This window comes from Capricornis sumatraensis, chromosome 7 (assembly GCF_032405125.1).
Source record: "Capricornis sumatraensis isolate serow.1 chromosome 7, serow.2, whole genome shotgun sequence".
NCBI lineage: Eukaryota > Metazoa > Chordata > Mammalia > Artiodactyla > Bovidae > Capricornis > Capricornis sumatraensis.
The window spans coordinates 11,512,035-11,519,552 of NC_091075.1; the positions used below are offsets into that span (position 1 = coordinate 11,512,035).

General features: G+C 37.7%; 1 pseudogene; it reads left to right on the top strand.

Annotated features, from left to right (window-relative positions):
• The first annotated feature begins 908 nt into the window (after positions 1 to 908).
• Positions 909 to 1,792, top strand: LOC138082132 (14-3-3 protein epsilon pseudogene; annotated as a pseudogene).
• Positions 1,793 to 7,518: the final 5,726 nt, after the last annotated feature.

Below are 7,518 nucleotides of genomic sequence, written 5' to 3' on the forward strand. Positions count from 1 at the left end.
CAAAAGACAAGATAGTAAGAGCATGTCAATTGATACAGAAAATGTATTAGAGTTCAGTGCTTTCAGAATAAAAACACACAACAAAATATGATTGAAGAAAATGACCACAACATAATAAATATCTCCAATATGAATATCTCACAGCTAACACAATACTCAATGGTGAAACACTGAAAGGTTTTTGTCTAAGATCAGAAACAAGACAAGGATGCTCACTCTTGCCAGTTCTATTCCATCTACTATGAAAATTCCCAAAGAGAGAAATTAGGCAGTACCAAGAAATAAAATATATTCAAACTGGAAAAGAATTAAACTTTTTCTGTTCAGAGATGACATAATCTATGAAGAAAACCCTTAAAAAATGCATTGGCATTTGGTGATTTCTTTGATTCTGTAGATCACTTTGCATAGAATAGTCACTTTAACTTTTTTTTTTTTTTTTTTTTTTTTGAGCAACAGAAAAATCCATTCTAAAATTCTTTAGGAATCTTTGAAAACTGAGTAGCCAAAATAGTCTTGAAAAAGAACAAAGTTGAAGGCCTCATACTTCCTAATTCTAAAACATATTACAGAGTTACAGTAATCAAAAGAGTATATTATTTGCTTAAAACAGATATGCATGTGTATGTGTGTGTAGATATACATACAGAGAGAGACCAATGTGACAAAATAAACAGCCCAGAAATAAACACATGTATACATGTTAATGTGATTTCATGTTAATTGTTTTTATCACAATTAAAAAAAAATCAAAATTGCCCTCCAGATGGTAGGAAAGATTGGTAAAGTACAAATTAAAAATGTATTTAACTCTTCAAAATTATTTTTAAAGTATACATTTAAGCTGAGAGTCGGAGACGCTATCCGCTTCCATCCGTTGCGTAGACCCGGCCGTAGCCGCTGCCGTTATGGATGATCGGGAGGATCTGGTGTACCAGGCGAAGCTGGCCGAGCAGGCTGAGCGATAGGATGAAATGGTGGAGTCAATGAAGAAAGTAGCAGGGATGGATGTGGAGTTGACAGTTGAAGAAAGAAAGCTCCTATCTGTTGCATGTAAAAAAGTGATTGGAGCTAGAAGAGCTTCCTGGAGAATAAGCAGCAGCATTGAACAGAAAGAAGAAAACAAGGGAGGAGAAGACAAACTAAAAATGATTCGGGAATATTGGCAAATGGTTGAGACTGAGCTAAAGTTAATCTGTCGTGACATTCTGGATGTACTGGACAACAACCTCATTCCAGCAGCTAACACTGGCGAGTCCAAGGTTTTCTATTATAAAATGAAAGGGAACTACCACAGGTATCTGGCTGAATTTGCCACAGGGAATGACAGGAAGGAGGCTGTGGAGAACAGCCTAGTGGCTTATAAAGCTGCTAGTGATATTGCAATGACAGAACTTCCACCAACACATCCCATTCGCTTAGGTCTTGCTCTCAATTTTTCTGTATTCTACTATGAAATTCTTAATTCCCCTGACCGTGCCTGCAGGTTGGCAAAAGCAGCTTTTGATGATGCAATTGCAGAACTGGACATGCTGAGTGAAGAAAGCTATAAGGACTCTACACTTATCATGCAGTTGTTACGTGATAATCTGACACTATGGACTTCAGACATGCAGGGTGATGGTGAAGAGCAGAATAAAGAAGCGCTGCAGGATGTGGAAGATGAAAATCAGTGAGACATAAAAGCCAACAAGAGAAAGCATCTCTGACCACCCTAGACCTTCCCATCCCACCCCTCTTGGAAATTCCCCCATTGTCACTGAGAACCACTAAATCTGACTTTTACATTTGGTCTCAGAATTTAGGTTCCTGCCTTGTTTTTTTTTTTTTTTTAACAGTTTTCAAAAAAGTTCTTAAAGGCAAGAGTGAATTTCTGTGGATTTTACTGGTCCCAGCTTTTAGGTTCTTTAAGAACACTATCGGGACTGCATAGAGGCTTTTCCAGCATCACTGTATTGTCTCCTGCCAGATGTGGCAAGATCACCATTAGAAACAGAAATTACATTCGAAAGCCATTAGAATTTTACATGATACAAGCATCTAAGAGAAAGGTTAATCACACTATATTGGTGTATGTGGTATCATTTTCCCTTTTTCTAATTGTTTAAATTGAATTTTATACCAATGTTTAAACTTAATTGGATGTTAGCTTGAGGTGGTAAAAGGTTTTTTGGAGAGTTTGTTGTAATGGTTTTGCTATAAAAAAGTGTTTCAAACTCTGCTGAAATGTTGCTGAAAAGCATGGTGTTGGTAACAGTTCAACAATCCGTGGCTGCTCCTTCTTGCCTACTTTTACTCTCCCTCTCAAGCAGGTTAGCATTGAAGGTGGTATGGAAAAGCCTGCATGCATGTTCAATTCTTTGTTTCTTCTCCTCCCCTCTCCCCCTGGGCCCCGCCCCTCTCCTCCTTCGCTGGCTCAACCTCTTTTGTTCAGTATGTGTAACTTGAAGCTAATTTGTACTACTGGATATCTGACTGGAGCCACAGATACAGAATCTGTATTGTTCTTACTGAAACATAGCATAGATTAACATTAAACTTAAATAAAACAAACCTAAATTAAAAATGCCAAAAAAAAGTATACATTTACCATTCACAGTGCCAGATACATATAAAACCATGTTTTTAAAATATGAAACACAACTAACTCTTGAAGTAAATCTGCTAATAGAAACATTTTTTTGTAACTAATAACCAGACACCTTGAATTAAATATCATGCAATGCCCATATGTTTTGCATCAAATATAACTATTTTTATATATTTCTGAATCAACATTTCTCTTTTAAAAATTCTAGAAGAGATTTTACATCAGAATTATCATAATTATCTCTATCTCAGTAAACAGAAATATATGCCATATCCTCATATTAATGTTCCCATTTTTAAAACTGAATAAGAATATATGTTAACCAGCATCTGGATGAAGCACTCTATCCTACATTTCAAGTTCTGGTATTTCCCATTTTACTTGTATATTTTCCCTATACTCTTCTCTTCAGTACTGCTATCTTCTCATGTGGCTATTTTACCTTCATCTTTCATTCTTTCAGGATTTCACCCATGAGCTCATCCTTCAAATGGATAACGACTCCCATAAATACAAGCGCACACAATTACATACAGTCTGTACATCTCTCTTTAGTTGTTAACTCAAATAATGATATCCTTCTCTTTAAGACTTCAGAAGTACCTCAAAAACTCTCATATTTAATTCTTTAGGGAATAGAGTCCATCATGTCCTTCTTTTGTTAAATATGTAGACTATAAACAAACACCTGAACTACACTTTAGTAACCTCAAAATAAAGCTGTAAATATAATTGTTCCATTTAAATTTGTTATATAAAATGGACTCCTATCAAATATAATCATTAAATGTCTTCATATTTCAAATGATTATTCTAAATATATGAAGGAGAACAAAATTTGCCAACCCAAAATGTTTCTATGGCATAGAGAAACAGTAGACACAGGAAAACTCTCAAAAGAGAGTATAAGTTATTCTGTGTAAGGAACAACTACATTTATAAAGAAAATCTCTATTTGTAGATATCCCTTATGAATATAGAAACATCTCCCTCTCTCTACTCAATCCTAAAGGCAGTCAAGCCTGAATATTCATTGAAAGAACTGTTACTGAAGTTCTAATACTCTGGCCACCTGATGTGAAGAACCAACTATTTGGAAAAGATCGTGATGGAGGAAGAGAATGAAGGCAAAAGGAGAATGGGGTGACAGGATGAGATGATTAGATTGCATTATCAACTCAATGGCCACAAATCTGAGCAAACTCCAGGAGACAGTGAAGGACAGTGGAGCTTGGCGTGCTACAATCCATGGGGTCACAAAAAGTCGGACATGACTTAGGGACTGAACAACAGTAATCTTCTCTGAACCAGAAAGAGAAGAATCACTAAAACTCTAGACACTCTAATCAATGGAGAAAGCATGTACTTAAATCAGCACGATAAGCATACACTGTTTACTGTGCTTTTAATTTACTCATGTAACTGGCTCTCACCAACTCAAAATTGAGGTATAATGGACGTATAAAGATCTTCACGGCCCAGATAATCACAATGGTATGACCACTCACCTAGAGCCAAACATCCTGGAATGTGAAGTCAAGTGAGCCTTAGGAAGCATAACTATGAACAAAGATAGTGGAGGTGCTGGAATTCCAGTTGAGCTATTTCAAATCTTAAAGGATGATGCTGCACTCAATATGCCAGCAAATTTGGAAAACTCAGCAGTGGCCACAGGACTGGAAAGGGTCAGCTTTCATTCCTATCCAAAAGAAAGGCAATGCCAAAGAATGCTCAAACTACCACACAGTTGCACTCACCTCACATGCTAGTAAAGTAATGCTCAAAATTCTTCAAGCCAGGCTTCAGCAGTACGTGAACCGTGAAATTTCAGAGGTTCAAGCTGGATTTAGAAAAGGCAGAGGAACTAGAGATCAAATTGCCAAGATCTGTTGGATCACTGAAAAAGCAAAAGAGTTCCAGAAAATCATCTACTTCTGCTTTATTGACTATGCAAAGCATTTGACTGTGAATCAGAAGAAAAACTGTGGAAAATTCCTAAAGAGATGGGAATGCCAGACCACCTGACCTGCTTCTTGAGAAATCTGTATGCAGATCAGGAAGCAACAGTTAGAACTGGACATAGAACAGACTGGTTCCAAATTGGGAAAGGAGTACATCAAGGCTGCATATTGTCACACTGCTTATTTAACTTATATGCAGAGCACATCATGAGAAACGCTGGGCTGGATGAAGCACAAGCTGGAATCAAGATTGCCATGAGAAATATCAATAACCTCAGATATGCAGATGATACCACCCTTATGGCAGAAAGGGAAGAAGAACTAAACAGCCTCTTGATGAAAGGGAAAGAGGAGAGTGAAAAAGTTGACTGAGAAATCAACATTCAGAAAACAAAGATCATGGCATCTGGTCCCATCACTTCATGGCAAATACATGGGGAAACAGTGGAAACAGTGGCTGACTTTATTTTTTGGGAGGAGGGATTCCAAAATCACTGCAGATAGGGGACTTCACCCATAAAATTAAAAGATACCTGCTCCTTGGAAGGAAAGTTATGACCAACCTAGACAGCATATTAAAAAGCAGAGACATTACATTGCAAATGAAGGTCTGTCTAGTCAAATCTATGATTTTTCCAGTGGTCATGTGTGGATGTGAGAGTTGTACTACAAAGAAAGCTGAATGCCAAAGAATTGATGCTTTTGAACTGTGGTGTTGAAGAAGACTCTTGAGAGTCCCTTGAACTGCAAGGAGATCCAACCAATCCATCCTGAAGGAAGTCAGTCCTGAATATACATTGGAAGGACTGATGCTGAAGCTGAAACTCCAATACTTTGGCCAACTGATGCAAAGAACTGACTCATTTGAAAAGACCCTGTTGCTGGGAAAAATTGAAGGTGGGAGAAGGGGATGACAGAGGATGAGATGGTTAGATGGCATTACCGACTCAATGGACATGAGTTTGAGTAAACTGTGGGAGTTGGTGCTGGACAGAGAGGCCTGGCATGCTGCAGTTCATGGGGTCACAAAGAGTTGGACATGACTGAGTGACTGAACTGAACTCAACTGACATAGAATATTTTATTAGTTTCAGGTGTACAATATAACTCAGTACTTGTATATATTGTAAAATTATCACCACAAGAAATCTAGTTAACCTCTATCACCATAAATAGTTACAGAATTTTGGTCTTTTTCAACATCTTTCTCTTGTCTTTAATTTGAGGTGGTAGTTAGGGAATTGCTTGGATCTTTTCAGGAAGTTATTCACTTTTTCTGTGTATTCACCATGTATACAGAAGCTATACAACTTATTGAATCTTTGTTTATTTTTCTCCTATTCATCCATCTTTTTATTACAGGGGTCCTCACAAGAACTTTAAGAGTAAAAATCATTTTGCCTCTCTAACAGCTTGACAACCCACAATGGGACCATTAGAGACACCATATTCAATTTGGAGCCTGCAGAAGGGATTCTGAAAAACTGGCAGAAGCCACCAAAGGGTAAGACTTCTTATCCAAGTTAGTTCTACTAGATTCCTCTCTGTAATGACAGATAAGATGGGAATGTAAAAATTTCTTGTTCCTTCCTTTCTAAATTGAGGTTCTTAGAAGAAAATATTTGTGTAAAGTAATTTCTTGTGTATAGCAACTCTGGTAAAAATTTTGCTGTAAGAATTCTTGTTTTCTATTGATCCCTTTCCTAGAGATGGTCACTATTTTTATTTGTCTTCTGTGTCATCTGTCATAAAAAGAAAAGAAAAAGTAAAAGAAAGTGTCAGTTGATCAGCCGTGTGTGAATCTTTGCGATCCCATGGAATGTAGCAAGCTAGGCTCCTCTGCCCATGGGATACTCTAGACAAGAATACTGGAAGGGGTAGCCATTTCCTTCTCTAGGGAATCTTCCTGACTAAAGGATCAAACCCAGGTTGCCCACATTTCAGGCAGATTCTTTACTAACTGAGCCATGCATGATGAGGTTTTCCTTTCATCACATTCCATGTCTTGAGAGCTTGGCTCTGTGACCACTGAGAATCATCTCTCTGGCTTCTGCTAGCCACACGATGTGCAAGTGTTTGCTCATAAGTGGCAGCCAGCTGAACATGCTGTGCACTGAAGACAATGAAGTAACAAGCAACATTCTCTTTTTCCAACTGTGCCATCTCCCAGGGGAATTTGTATCAAGGGGTCACAGTCCATAAGCAGCCTTTTTTATCTTAGACTTCATTGTCCCATTAGTGATGACAAAGTCCCATTCCAACAGTGCCTGCCTGGTGTCATACATGACTGGGTCTTAACTGGCGGCATTTCACATTCTTGTAGGAAACCAAAGACACTGCTTTTTTATTTGTTTGTTTTTAACTAACATCATACTTACATCCTGTGACAACAAAGGTCTTTGCTTTCATAGGTTAAAACTGGGAATGAACTTTCTAGATCTCATAGGGTTGTATGTATTATATCCTCCTTGAGGATGTCTCTTGCATACATGTTTAAGTCATTAAAGGCTTATTCTTTAAGTGATCACTGAGACAAAATACACCATTGAAGATCCTACTTGCCAATAGCCATATAGGCTTTGAATCGGGAAAAATTCCACTTTTTAAAAAATTTTAGAGTTCTCATTCTAAACAACTTTCTTATGGGCACCCATGGGAAGACCAAATTGAAAAAAGAATACAAAAGAGTTTAGTGGCTATCCTTAGGGGCTGCTTTAAAAGAAATTACAAACCCCTTGGCCTCCACTTTAGGAAGATCCTACCTAATGTGGAGAGAAGTTATAAAGATCAGTGGACATCAAAAATTCTACTCATAGGGACCCTGACTTGCTGCTTAGAGATATTCTCACCCACGATTATACTGTATTGATCAGACAAGCCAGGTGCCCTGGGGGAAAATCTCCCTGAAAGAGGAAAGAGATGACCAGAATTTCTCCCAGACTGTTCTATTAAATGATCAGGAAATGG